The 15,802-nt window shown below is 34.0% G+C and overlaps 1 long non-coding RNA gene across 1 annotated transcript; it reads right to left on the bottom strand.

The window, feature by feature from the left end:
• Positions 1–1,976: 1,976 nt before the first annotated feature.
• Positions 1,977–12,914, bottom strand: LOC134262273 (uncharacterized). The gene is made up of 2 exons (XR_009990993.1): positions 12,800–12,914; positions 1,977–2,233 (listed from the first exon to the last, which is right to left on the bottom strand). It is a non-coding gene; the product is annotated as an uncharacterized LOC134262273 (long non-coding RNA).
• Between the last annotated feature and the right edge of the window lie 2,888 nt (positions 12,915–15,802).

Raw genomic sequence — 15,802 nt, forward strand, 5'->3', positions numbered from 1 at the left:
ATTTTAAATCAATTGTGAATACTTCCATATCAATAACTATGGCTTCACTGTTCTTGAAGTTTTTCCTATATTCCTTTGTAAAAATTTCCTTCACATTGTGGCCCCTCCCTATCCCTGGAATCATGATTTGAACAGATGTGAATCTACACAATCTAGTGATGCTGCCATATCAATATAACTTAACTATGGCCTTCCATTTTACAGAAGAGGATTTTTCTGATAGATTCCTATAAAAAAAACCTTGTTTATGTATTTCTATGTTCAACTTTGATCCCCCATTAGGACCCCACCCTACCCCCGGGGGTTACGATTTGAACAAACTTAATTTTACACTACCTGAGGATGCTTCCAAATAAAGTTTTATTTTTCCTTGCCCAGTGGTTCTTGAGAAGATTTTTTAAAGATTTTTTCTTTAAAACTTTGATTTTCCGTTGTGGCCCCTTCCTATCCTCGGGGGGTCATGATTTTTAATAAACTTGATTCTACACTACCCGAAGTTGCTTCCACACAAGTTTGATCTTTTTCCTGGCCCAGTGGTTCTTGAGGAGAAGATTTTTTAAAAAAAACTTTTCCTGTGTATTTCTACATTAAACTTTGATCCCCCATTGTGACCCCAACCTATCCCAAGGGGTCACGATTAGAACAAACTTAAATCTACACTACCTGAGGATGCTTCCACATGAGTTTCATCTTTCCTGGCAGTGACTTGAGAAGATTTTTAAAAGACTTTTCCTATGTATTTCTATGTTCAACTTTGATCCCCCATTGTGGGTCTACCCCGAGTGGTTCTTGAGAAGATTTTTAGTTTTTTCCCTATATGTTTCTATGTAAAAATTGGATTCCCTATTGTGGCCCCGCCCAACCCCCAGGGGTCATGATTTGAACAATTTAGAATCTACACTACCCCAGGATGCTTCCACATAAATTTCAGATTTTCTGGCCCACTGGTTTTTGAGAAAAAGATTTTAAAAAGATTTTTCCTATGTTTTTCTATGTTCAACTTTGATCCCCAATTGTGGCTCCACCCTACCCCAGGGGTCATGCTTTGAACAATTTAAAATCTACACTACCCCACTGGCCCAGGATGCTTCCACATGAATTTCATCTTTCCTGGCCCAGTGGTTCTTGAGAAGAAAATTTTTGAAAGATGCCATTACTTTTTCACTAATTCATAACTATCTCCCCTTGGAAGAGGGTGTGGCCTTTCATTTGATCCCCTTCACCTAAGGATACTTTGTGGCAAGTTTGGTTGAAATTGGCCCAGTGGTTCTTGAGAAGAAAATGAAAATGTAAAACGTTTATGACAATGACAACTACAACAACAATGACGATGACAGACAAATTTTGATCAGAAAAGCTCACTTGAGCCTTTGGCTCAGATGAGCTAAAAAAGTGAAATTGAAACTTAAATTGGTAATTGGGTAACTCTTACATTATATATTCCTGAAAGTGAAAGATTTTTTGTACTACCTAATCATTATGTATACACTGTATCTGAAAGTAAAAGTTACCTACAAATTTGTTCTCCTTGTGGCTTGTCTTATTTCTCAGTGAAAAACTAAATAATTTAGCATTAATTTTATTAGATTATCTTAACTGAAAGGAAAATTATACAATCTTTTAGTGGTTCTCTGAATTTGTTATTTTTTCAATTTTCTAAGTGCCAGAGGCAGTTCAAAGGGATTATACGATATATATACACAGGGAAATTTTCACCCCCTTTGTTTTTCTCTCAATTTGTTGAATTTAAATCTTGGCAAATTCAAAGAACACAGTATACTTTCTTAAAAAGTACAGTGAATCGGCAAACTCAAATCTGACAAAATGATTTGCAAGTGTGAAAGGGCAAAAATAACATGTGGTGAAAATTACCCTGTTTACAGTATATATAATTACTAAGAGATAATTCATAACAATGTATCAATTTTGCTGAAAGATAGTGGGATCATTAAGATTCGGTTCCAAACTAACAGTAGTGTGTTTTGGTATAATATTTAATGTCTACTGGACATCAGTAATTAAGTGACATACAGAGTTTATAGTGACAGCCATTGGATATATTTCTTTTGCACAAGAGATCCTTCTTGCTAAATTTTATAAAAGTCACACTGGTGACCTCCTCAGCTTGTTTCAAAAAATGTCTTGACATTTGGCCCAGTCTCTCTTCCAGTATTCTTCTTTATATAACCAGTCCTCCTTTCCAGTGCATGGACTCACTCCATATGAAAACCACCTACAATGTGAAGAGGCAGTTCTATTAATGCCAGTCTGTTTGTCTGCAAAAACTTTAACCTTGCCCATAACTTTTGATTTAGTGGAGCTACTACTTTCATATTTCACGTGTATTCCTTGTGACAAGACCTTTCTTTGGGTACCACCAAATTTGACCTTTTGACCTTGACCTTGGAGTTTGACCCACTTTTACACAAAAATTCCAAACTTTTACTTTGGCCATAACTTTTAAATGGTAAAAACTAGGACTTTCAAACTTCACATATTTATTCTTTGTGGCAAGACCTTCATTGGATACACTCAACTTTGACCTGTCGACCTTGACCTTGGAGATTTATGTACTTATGAAAAATTTTTAACCTTGGCCATAACTTTTGAACAGTAAGGACAAGGGCTTTCATATTTCACATATGTAGTTCTTGTTAGAAGTCCCTTCATTAGATACCAAGAACTTTGACCCTTTGACCTTGGATTTTGACCTACTTTCAACAAAACAAACATTGACTATAACTTTTGAAGGGTTAGGGCTAGAGCTTTCATACTTCACATATTTAATCCATGTGACAAGAACTTTCATTTAATATCAAGAATTTTGACCCTTTGAACTTAACCTTGGAGTTTGACCTACTCTTTAAAAACATTAACCTTGGCCATAACTTTTGAACGGTAAAGGCTAGGGCTTTCATACTTCACATATGTAATCCTTGTGACATTAGACCAACAACCTTGATGCTTTAACCTTGGAGTTTGACCTGCCTTTCAAAAACTTATCCTTGGCTTTGGCCCCATCCCTCAGGCCCCAGGGGGGCAGGGACCATGAAATTCACAATTTTTGTTCCCCTTCACCCATAGATGCTGTGTACCAAAATTGGTTGAAATTGGTTGAGCGGTTTCAGAGAAGAAGCTGAAAATGTTCAAATGTTAATGCACGATGGACGACGACGGACAACAACGGATAGCAATAGGTCACCTGAGTTTACTCAGTTATTTATAGAACGACCTGAGAATGTTGGAAAAACCCACATGTGCATTAACAAGTGTATTGCTTGCATCGTTCGTACTATCTGACAGCCATCAATTACATTTTTATGGTTATTAATTAATATTGTCATCAACTACAAGCTTGATACTAAAGTAATATACCAGTCATTAAATTGCAATGGAAAAAAATTGACAGCTAGGCTATTGCATCATACCCTGTTGAGTTCACAACATTGAGTTGGCGGGAGATCGTGATCACGTTACCACCATGCAAAAACGGCCTTAGGAAATCACTGCTTTTAGCTGCTGTTTAAACAGTTTGTAAGGTAAAATACATTTAATCAATATTCCTACGAACTATCTGGCCCGATAACGTACTCCCAACAGAGTTCTCTTTCTTTCATTTAGATCGACTTATCTACACGGTGGCACTGTTGACACATACGGTCAGAAGATATTCTTCCGCGTTCTCACAAGAGTTTATTCAATTTAGTTTTTTTTATTTGGTTTATCTTGTCTTCGGTAGCGAAAATTATATGAAAATAACAAGGTTTTTGATTAAGAACTTGTTGAGTAATTTTCACAACAAAGGTAGAATAGAATTAAAGAAAAGACGAGGACTACTTTATCTTGCTCATGTTTACTAGAATACATAGTAAACTCTTTGCCGTAAAGATACACCGGGAGCTATATGGCTTCGTAAGCCATAAAAACCATGACTTTTCATACAAACTCAACACAGATCCCCCAGTTTCGAGGATGAGGTCAGCGTTTTCTAGGAGGGATCCAAGGTCACTTTTACTTAGTTATGTGTAAGTATTTAATTACTCTGCAAATTCCAGCCGACCCCCCTCCATCTAGATTGATTGATTGTATATTGTTTAATGTCCCTTTCGAGAATTTTTCACTCATATGGAGAAGTCAACGTATGCCGATGAAGGGCTTCAAATTTAGACCTATACTCGGCATTCAGGGCCATTGAGCAGTAAGGGTTCTTTATCGACCAAGTGCCTACTGTGACACAGGATCTCCGTTTTTAAGGTCATATCCGAAAGACCCATGACTTTCACTTCTAATGCCGAGTGCCTGGCGAAGGAACAGTCACTACCTATTTCTACATCTTAGGTTTGATGCGGCACCGCGAACGAGAAGGCTCTACCACTAGGCTACCGTGATCAGTCCCTCCACCTAGATCCCTGCAAGGATGAATACCGGATAAACAGACAAAGGAGTTAATATAATTAAATGTTCATATAATATACCAATTCCACAAATTCATATCAAATCGCAATCAGCTCAGAGGAGAGAAAAAATGTGAAAACATTACAAAGTGTGAAAATAATCTATGTACAGTATCAGTCTTACTGAGTAAACATAACTTGCATGTAGCATATTTACACATCTTAAATACCAAGCTAGCATATCAATTATGATCTATAAAGGCAACGGATTTAGATATACGAGATAATTCTGATATTCTGGGGCACCCCATGTACTAAATAATTTCTGTCATTTTAATAGTTTGATACCCCCTTTTGATCTGAAACTGTAAGTCGGTTCAAGTGTAAATAAAGGGCAGTTGTATGTTATGAAGTTTAAGATCTACAGTCCCTGAAACGTTCTACTTTCCCATTTTTCCTTTCACTCACCGTTCGTTCAGCGTTTGTTCACCGTTCGCTCTTCGTTCACAGTATTGCATTCACCGTTCACCGTGCGCTGGCTTTCACCGTTCACAAAACTTCACCGTTTGCTCTTCGTTCCGTTTATTTTGCATTCACCGTTCACTCATCATTCAGTCTTCATTGTCATTCGGAACTTCGAAGTGAAAGGACTTATCTTTTTGATGGTAAGGATTTACACGTTTTTTTAATTAAATAACTTAGATATCGTGTTTGAAGATTAATTATTTCATTGCAAAAATTATCTATGATATTTATATTTCTATTATTAAAACCCAGCTGTAACTTATTTCATGAAATTTTAACTGGAAAATAATACATCAAGTACCTACATGTATGTAGAACGATGCTAAAATATTAACTTTAAAAAAGAGCAATTTATGCACAGCATCAATTTGTTGTAATTTTGAAGACGACAAATCATTAATGGATGTATAATAATTAATCCAAGTCTTTTACAAGAAAAGAATACACAAAAAATTATTTCTACAGTTACACCTATTTTAAACTACACGTAGGTCTGAGAATTATGAACAGACGTACTGCAAATATTCAGTTAATTAAATATCTTTAGAGCTAATTAAATTGACAGTGTGATTTTAAATTCTAGAAAAGACCAACTGTTTAAAATAGTCTATTATTAGAGAAAGAAAATTCCTTCCTTCACCGTACCTAAACATATGTTTAAATATATGTTTGCCATTCAGTATAATTAAGAAAATCAGTCTTAAAACCAACAGTCATTAAACAATAGTATTTAAGAATACACTTGTGCCGACAGTAATTTTAAATTGGCAGGGAATATGTTTCAAATTCAATTTAAAACTTAATCCTTCCAAGTATATATTCCCATTCTTTATTTATTTTTTCTGCAGGAATGCAAAAATCAGATCTAGAAATGATAGGGAAAAATATTAAAACTTCTTGGAAATTCTAAGTGACTCTTTGCCTTCGGCACGTTCGGTGAAACGCGATTTCCACACCTCCACTGTGTCAAATGATTTTGATTGACAGGACAAGCACACTACTAGCACGTGGACTTCCTGTGAACCGTGTGAATTTGATGTAGGAAAATAAAAGCCAATGATTACTGTCAAATGGATTTGTTAATCTAAAAAAATTGATTACCTTTACTGCTTGGAATATTTAGAAAAAATAATAAGAATTTTTATATGATGCAATAGATATCTGTAAATTGAGGGAATATCTCTCTCTCTCTCTCTCTTGCACATTTCTCTGTTCAATAAAAACTATGACAGCACATCTTTTATTTAGTTTTGAAAATTTAATCTATTACTAATAATTTGAATGCCTCTTTCCATCATCTTGTCCGTGTATAATTACGGCCGGGAAATGTCTACAGATACATGTAGAAGTTAGCTAAAATAATCATCAAAAAAGACACATAAATATAGAATATTTTGCTTTAGAATTTAAAAAAACGAGAGTTTTTATGCAATACGTGTACAGACAATTGTGAATTTAAAAAAAAATCTGTTATTTTACTCAGAATGGAATCGCCTTGGCACGGAAATACATGTATGGTTGTTTCAACCACGTACAATGTAATTAATTCATTCTATAAGTAGCAGTTTTATCTTCAGAAGTCCACATTATTTTATTAGTGAAAAGAATAAGCATATTTACTACATAAATAGATTAATTTTATATTTAATCTACATGTGTTCGGTAACAAATACAGTGGCGCCTCATTTATCCGGACGCTTTGGTTCCCAGGCAAATTGTCCGGATAAGTGAAGCGTCCGGATATCTGAATTCTATTGATTTCTCTTCCAGGTATACTGTATTTGTATTCTAACTCATACATAAAGAAAGATAAATGCTATCATATAATAATTCATTTTTTTTTAAAAACTATATCTTTAGTATACATCAGCACTACTTTTACACTTTTTTTTCAAATATGATAAATATTTTTATAGCTAAAAACTAAATGCCGACTCGCGCTCTCTTTGCCGGTGGTGTAGACATGGTTGTAGCTGGAGAGCAGAATGACAAACATTGGATATAACGCTGCTTATATGGGCAGATTTTTCATTACCCAGCTTAGTTTTTAATTTCTACTTCCTATAAATTGATGAACATAGCCAAGCGAATTCTCTCATTTGCAGCTTTGATTACACCCAAGCGAGCTGTCAGTATCGAGTCTAATTTTAATTTGAACACTCATCCACACTAAATCTGACATATTAAAAATTCATGCAGTAATCATCCCAAGCGAACTCATTGATTGTATAAAATTATTCAAATTTTATTGAATGTTTTAGGTTTTTTTTTTTTCGATGAGAACTGCCACCAATCTACAGATGAAAATTACAATACCGATATGTGTGTGCACATGTGTAGACTACGAGATTATGAAACTATGTTGTCCCGTCTATAAATAGAAAAATATTTAAAACCAGCTCTGTACTAAAATTATAAATATCTCGCAGATAACAAATAACTGAATAGAAAATTGTTTTCTGTTACCAACACACTTAATTGTTTATTTTCATTTGTGTATGACTGTATCGATCTCTCGTATATTATGACCATATCCACTTAGCATGCTTAATCTGTGGTCTAATCATCGTAAGTCATTCATAACAGGTCACAGGTGATCGTCTTGTAAAAACAATCAATCCGGCTAGTGTTTTGATAACAATTATCACTCAGTTCAGGCGTGAATGTTGACAAGAATGGAAGTACAAATTAAAATTTACCGTCCGGATAAATGAAACAATTTATAATGTAAAAATATATTTTGTAGTAAAAAAGAGCCGTCCGGATACGGAATGCAGAATTCCGGATAAATGAGTCAAAATTATGTTGAAAAAATCCGTTCCAGAGAAAAATCGTCCGGAAGGTGAAGCGTCCGGATATCTGGCGTCCGGATATCTGGCGGTCCACTGTACACATGTTTTACGGCAATTAAAATCGTGTTATAAAAATATCAATCTAAAACATAGGTACATATATGTACAGAAAAAATGTTTTTATTATTTATCTATTTATTTATTGTTTATTTATGTTAAAGCACTTGAAATTAGAATTATAGAGTAACAGAATAATCTTAATGCAAGGAAAAGATCGGAGGCAATGGAATAAATCATTCATCTTGCGTTCACCATTCATTCACCATTCACTTTGCGCTCGCGTTCGCGCTCTGTTCGCGTTCTGCGTTCACTCACCATTCACCAAGTTGCGTTCAGCGTTTGCATATTGTTCACTCACCGTTTGCTCTGTGTTTGTTCAGCGTTCGTTCACCGTTCAAGTGGGAAAGTAGAACGTTTCAGGGACTGTATATATTTTAACAATAAAGAAGATTAAAGATCATCCCCACTGTTGTGATGTGGAAAGCTGACGACCATGCAACAAATTACAAAATCAATGAAGCTGATCAGCCAGGGATATCTGCCCCTCCATATTGATCATAATAATTATATGCAAGTATTTATGAATGAACACCCCCCCCCCAAAAAAAAATCTAAATCTATCTAAAATAGATTTATTGCTCTTGCTCAGTTTTTTTAACTGTAAAAAAAATGAGGTTTTTTTGGATTGGGTATGTCGGTATAACTTTTCATGATATGCCCTCGCACTTACCTCTAAAACTTACTGAAGACCTGAAGCATAGATTACTTATGAAATATTTGTAAAACCTACAGATAAATATGCTGACATATTTCTGTATTATATATTTTTGCCAAAAGGAAATATTTTTGTTTCAAAAATGATGAAAATATCAGTATACAGTATACGTATGTACATACATCGATATCTTCAGTGCGAGTTACGCTCAGCATCAATAAAACATTTTTGCTTTTGAAGCAGGATGAAAATTTACTTTTGTATACCTGCATGAAATTATCTCAGAAGATTTCGTAAAATAGATCAACGGCTGATGTACGTACGTAAATTGCGGCTATATATGATATGTAACAGTACCAACTCTCCCTCTGGTACTAAGAAACTGACTTACCCTCATCCAAGTTCTAGACTTTGTTTAGTGGAATTGCAAACAATTAATATCCAAATCCTTCAATTTCATACATTGTGTTTTTTTATTATTTATATTTTTGCAGCAAGCTAGTCCAGTATTATGCAAGGGTTAATGTACGAGTAGCACTCCATTCCTTAAAAGTAATGGAGCAGAGGCCCCGAAGGGGCCGAGGCCCATTACTCTTAAGGATTGGAGCGCTACGAGTATATCAACCCACGTAAAATCCGCCTTTCTGAATGCTTGTTTTTATTGTTTGTTAATACAATATAATAAAGAATATTTATATGATACATTGTAAATACTTTATACATATTAGTAGCAGTATTTTTATGTATAATATAGAAAGAAAAACTAAAAAAAGTGTACTGAATTTAATCTAAATAAAAGTCTTTCAACTGCCTCGTTAGCTCAGTGAAATGAGCATCGGACTGCTATGGTGAGGGTACCGGGTTCGATTCTCATCATGGGTGATCTAATTTTCTTAATGTGAAACTAACCTTTAATATCTCTAAAATTTTCTAAGTTCTTTCCTTGGTAGAGGCACGGAAAGGAGAATAAGACCATAACAAATTTCGTTTTCAATGTAATTTGCAACTCTCCATTCCTTAAAAGTAATGGAGCGCTCAAACAAAAGAATGACATCACAGGTGGATTTTACTTTGCTTGTATTACAAAGGGCAGACGTGGTTATGATATTCCATTTTTTCACAGTGGTGGATTCAGAAGGGGTCCAACCTTTGAATTTGCTAAAGAGAGAGGGATCGAGAGAGAGTTCCATTATTTTTTTCTAATTTCAGTGAAAGGTTCATGAAGTAATAAATGTAGAAATTCAGTTGTGAAAACAACATGGACCTAACCCCCGATAAAAGTGATACTACATCCCTGTATCTGTTTATCTAAATGTAAGCGTACGTTATAACAACTCTTTCCCACTTCAACCCCCCTCTTCACCCCCTTTTTGAATTTTTTTTTTTAGATCCAAGTCTGTTTCACTTAAATATTTACAAGCTACATGTAGTAATTTAATAATCACGTAAAGCAGTATTAAGATTAGTTTTAAATAACAATAGTATCCTACTACATGTATTTAAAGAAAATTTAAACAAAAATAGTATTTACAGCTTTAGAAAGAAACAAGCAATTGAAGAGGGGTGAACCTGAAGATGATAGAAATAGAGCTCTGTTAATAATTTGATGGTATCATCATGCAAGTAAAGTTTAAGTGATTCATCTTGAAAAAAAAATTCAATCATTTGAAAGAGCACAAACTAAATTTATTACAGTCTTTATGACGTCACAACTGACGTATATGTATTACAGTGAAACTTCTCCAAACCGGCCCCCCTGGAAACCGGTTCTCCCTGAACATCGGCCAAATTTTTAAGTCCCGGCAAAATTCTTAACATTTCTTTACACATCAACTCTCATAAAACCGGCCACCCCTGAAAACCGGACACCGGCCACTTTTCCAAGAACAAAAGTTAAGAAACATAGGGATTTCCCCCTCATCATACCGGCCACTTTTTGATTGCAAGAAATTTAATTGTCTTTTGCCAGAGGGGTTATAATGACTGGCTGGAGGTGTGAAAAATAGCCTACCCACGAGAAGTCAGAGGTGTGAAAAACTTAATATGGCCTCACAGGGTTTTCTATTATTTAGCCGTGTTGAAGGGGTAGTCATCATTCCAGACTACGTAAATGGCCGGTCTAAGCTGTGTACATTTGATTAACATCAATTAAACTTGAATTAATAAAATAATCAAGCAACTAATAAATTTAAATCACAGAATGAATTAACAAATTATCACACGCCATATTGCATCATCTTTTTAAATACACATAAGCGGCCTTAAAATTGGGCACTGTTAAAAATTGCTAAGAAAAAATAAAATAAAATGTTTACCAATTAAAATATACATTTCATAATTAAAATAACAAAATTTTTGCTCAGAAATGTTTTATTTAAAATCATTTACTTTTAACTGAAGTACAAACAATTTTTTTAATGACGTAAGCGATACACAGATACACATGCAGTATTCTGTATAGAGTTCAGTTAAGGTAAAGGGTATGGTTTATTTCTTCGCATATGGTTATTAAAGTATCTTTCCATTTTTTTTCCTGTTCCTATTTTCTAATTTCTTTTTATAAAAATCAACATGTATGTCGAATTTATCCTCACTAATAATGATTTCCATTTTTTTAGACCTTAAGAATACATTACATGTCTGCCGATAATTAATAACATGTTGACAAATAATTATAAAAGACACTAATTATATATTTTTCCTGCATTTCTTCAGTATGTTAGATTCTTGGGAAACCGGCCACCCCTCTAGTCCGGCCATTTTATTCAGTCCGGCAGCTGGCCGGTTTAGAGAAGTTTTACTGTACTCTTAACATCATGTTTGAAGAGAAATGTAAAATCAACTGATTTATGATTTTTTTGTTTGAGTTCTGAATTCAAATAATGTAAATTGCAGATCAAGCCTCTCCACAAATATCCATTTCAAACGAACTACTAACTATTTTTTTTAACATATTGTGTGTAAATTTAATTGTACTTATATAAACCAAATATTACTGAATGATTAACAAAACTTGTGAATCTTTGAGGCATCAAAATTAAAATGTAAAGTAATATTTCATATTGGCCATACGTACGAACAACAATTATAGCGTGTAGATTTGTATGAGCAATATCTATATATATGGTAAGTATTAAAATTGATCTTGACTGTGGCCACATTTAATTTTGGGAAATTATGCCGAAAAATCGGCATTTTTGAACGTTTTTATGAAACCGTCATCTTCAATCCATCGCACGTGCCTAACTGAGCATTATTTGACAAAATGAGTTACGCAAGGAAAAGAAGTATGTTGTCCTCTAATAATTTACGTTATAATACCTGCCATAAATAGAAACTCTATTTTTGTGAAAAACATAGGGCCAAATATAACGGTTCGTGGCTTTGGCTCTTTTGATCAGAAAAGCTTACTTGAGCCTTCGGCTCAGGTGAGCTAAAACATATAAAATATATGTATGACTAGCGGTATATTTGATAAAGAAATTTGGGAATTATTGGCAACAATTTATTTCACACATTTCACATTAAAAAATATCAGAAGACAATGAAAAAATACAGAGGTGAACTATTTCAATTCATCGTTTCATATACTGTAAACGTATTACATTTGGCTGTGTATTCTTTTTAGTGTTTTTGGTGGAAAGAAATATCCGCAAATTCAAGTACAACGTTAAATGTCTGGCACATTTATCTATCAAGAAGACATTAAGATATGTGCTAAATCAAATCAACGCCAACTTGTTCAAAATCCAATTTCCCCCAAATATTGTACGCACTAAATATAATACATTTATAGTAAATGCTAAAAAACAAATAGATGATAAATTTTTCAATTGTGAAACTCAGTATTTAAAATTTTGATACGGTTGCGGTTCAAGTGCAACTTCCTACTTCACAAGATGGCGACAGATACCTACTTCACATGATGGCGAAAGATAGCATGTTGTAAAATGAACTTTGATGAAACACTTTTTACGAGATGAATAAAAAAATTTTTGTTTTGGCATATTGATGGATATTTAATGGATTAAAGAAATCAATAAAATGTATATTTAATTCTTAATTGTGATTTATTTTTCTCAATAAAATTATTTCAAAAGTTATGAAAATTGTATGATTTATTTTAAAATTGACCTACATTTTACAGATTTGGGGTCATTTTTCGTAAATTTAAGCCGTAGAAAGGTCGATCCTTTAAATAGGATGACCCCAACGGTTCTGAGAAAAAAAGTATCGACCTATACCCTGTAAATTACGGTATATGTATAGCATAGTTTCTATGGTTTCAGATGGACTAAAAATCAATCACATACAATGGGGACCATTCCTCCTTTTTCTTTTTTCTTTCTTTTCTGGCTGCCCTCTGTTTTTCCTCAATCCTGTTTTTCTCAGCTGATGCTAAATCTGTATAATAAAGAATTTAAAAGCATTTTAACAAAGTGAGAGATCCAAGGGTCTCAACAATCACTTGAATGTACTTGTAATATGATCTTGTAAATGAGCCATACTAGTGACCTTGAACTTGCTAAATTGGCCTTAGATTAACAAAAGGTCCATGGGCCACATCGCTCACCCGAGTAATTTTGACCATGCTGTTCTTTATCAGATTTCCCCCTTGTAATAACCCACTGTGATTCCAAATTATGGCCCCAATCATGATTTGAACAATTGAGAATCTACACTGCCCCAGGTAGTTAGAATGATCTAACTGTGTCTCGGTACAAGCCCTCACCACAGTTAGAATACGTCCCATATACTAGCCATGTAGCAAATCGGAGCAAATCCTCTCCGAAACGATTTTGAAGAATTTAAAAGGATTTGCACTGGAAATAACTACCAAATTAATCAAAACAAACCTTTTTGAGATTGCTTATGCCTTTCATTCCAGAAAATAATCCATCTAAAGACGAAAATCCAATTAATTTTCTCAACATTTTTCTCTCGCTTCAAATTTACCTGCCATGTTTACATTCGGAACTCTCTAGATTGTTCGTAGTAAATGCACTGAGTTATAGTGAGTACGAGTTATCGCCCATGTTTCTTTTGCTACATTACGAATACACGGAACGAATTCTATTGTTAAACCGGGTCCGTAGGACAATATCATTTTAACGATAGAACATTCTATCTATGCCCCAGGATGCTTTCACATAAGTTTCAGCTTTTCCATACATGCCAACTTTTGAAAATTCCCATGGGGGATTTTGCGCACAGCGACATTTTTCAAAGCTTTAAATTCGCAACATTTTGTCATGAAATTAAATGATTATGACATGATCCTTTTTTTAAAAATTTATAATATAATTAATATCACTTATTAATACTACTAAAGGATAAAAATAACACAAAAATAAGGTTTTTCTTTTCAAAATTGAAATATTTTTGCTCAAATAGGTGCCCCTCTCACTAAAGATGGGGTATTTAGTTACAAATTTAAACAACTTTTTTTTTACCAGCTAGGACACATAATTTGGTGAACAAGAGGCCCAAGGGCCTTGAATCGCTCTTCTGATAAATTGTACAATCTATCACTCCTATTAGAAGCCTCCAACTCTATTAGTATCATAAGACCCAAAATGCATCAACTGACAAAGTTTGATAATATTTAGCCAGTTAAGGCTGAAGATATTATAATATAATTATAAAATACCATAAGTAGGTCACAGTAACCTACCTTTTGATTGAAATTTTCTGAGGACTCAAGATACATTGATTGACAAAGACTGATAATTCTAATTAAATAAGTACCTGAGATATTCAAAAGTAGAAAAGTAGGTCATCATGACCTACTTTTGGTCAACATTCTCTGAAAACCCAAGATGCATCATCTGACAATGTTTGAAGATTCTAAGCCAATTAGTAGCAGAGATAACTAGTGCTAATTGTAACGGGGACCATTACAGATGTTCCCCAAATGCTCCCCAACTCCCTTTTGGTGCCACATTCCCTGTAAGCTTCAATAAATAAGACAAACTCTATGCATTTGAGACTTTAACAACGTTTACCCAGAAGTGTACCAAGTTCATTCAGATTTTAGCATTGCATGCGTGCGCATGTGAATGCATGTGCGTAATGACCATATCATCTTGTCTACACAATCTATATATTTTAATATAGGGTGAATTCACCATGCATCGGATACCCCTGTACTTCAACAAGTTCTAGCGATATCGCTACCGACGGAAAATTATCAAAATGGAGTTTAACATTTAGTTTGTGATTAAAATAACAATTTAGGACACAATTATATGCCGTTTATTGAGAAAATATCCCCAAAAATCGAGTTTTTAGAAAAAACAGAAATTTCACCATGGATCGGACATTGTTCACCATGCATCGGACAGAAGGTATGGAGACCGGAAAAATATCATACCTTTATCACAATGCTTTAAAATCCTTGATATGGATATATTTTCATCTTTTATCTTAGAAATAACCCTCAACTGTAATTTAATCGACGATATTATTGCACAAATGTAGAACGATTCTAGAGACCTCACTCTGCCTTAGAAATGCTTGAAAATGCTTATAATGCCGTAATTCGCGCCTTTTTCTCATGGTTTATCATACTCTGGTTTGTAGAAATAAATAGAGTATAATTCCAGACGTCATATATCGATAACTTGTATTTTAACTGAAAATATAGAGTTTTTATTTTCTTTTTCGCAAAAAACAGCTGTCAGCTGGGTTCTGTATGAAAATGGTAGTACTTCCCTTTGCATCGAAAAGTGTCCGATGCATGGTTAATTTGTGTCCGATGTACGGTGAAAGTAGCATACTAGTAAAAACCAGCTCTAATAAGAATTAAACAAGCATCGAAGTGAAATTTAATTATAATTTATGTAAAATTACCAATCCCTGACAAAATTCACCAAAGTCCGACTCGTTCCGTGGAAGTCGAATTTAAAAGAACGATAACTCTAAAAATTGCAAAATCATAAATTTCGGGTTATTCCCCTTTGATGATGTAAAATATGACGTATATTCAAGGCCATTTGCGGGGTATTTTTATCACAACATGATAAACACAATTGGTATCATTAAAAAATTTAAATATTGGTCTTTATGACAGAAACAAATAAATACACAGAACTCGTAAGTTGAAAGAGAGTTTATTGCCTAAAGTTGTCCGAAGCAAGGTATGTGTCCGATGCATGGTGAAATCACCCTACTAAATATTAAAGTATTTAAGCCAAAAGTATATAAAAAAAATACGCTCATTCAAGTGTATTTTTGATTTTGCTCATTTCACGTGCACGCACATGCATAAATGAGCATGGTGACCATACCTTCTTGTAGAAGTCCATTGCATCTAT

Source organism: Saccostrea cucullata, unplaced genomic scaffold, assembly GCF_032062105.1.
Source record: "Saccostrea cucullata isolate Sc308-1 unplaced genomic scaffold, CSIRO_AGI_Scuc_v1 ctg12210, whole genome shotgun sequence".
Classification (NCBI taxonomy): Eukaryota; Metazoa; Mollusca; class Bivalvia; order Ostreida; family Ostreidae; genus Saccostrea; species Saccostrea cuccullata.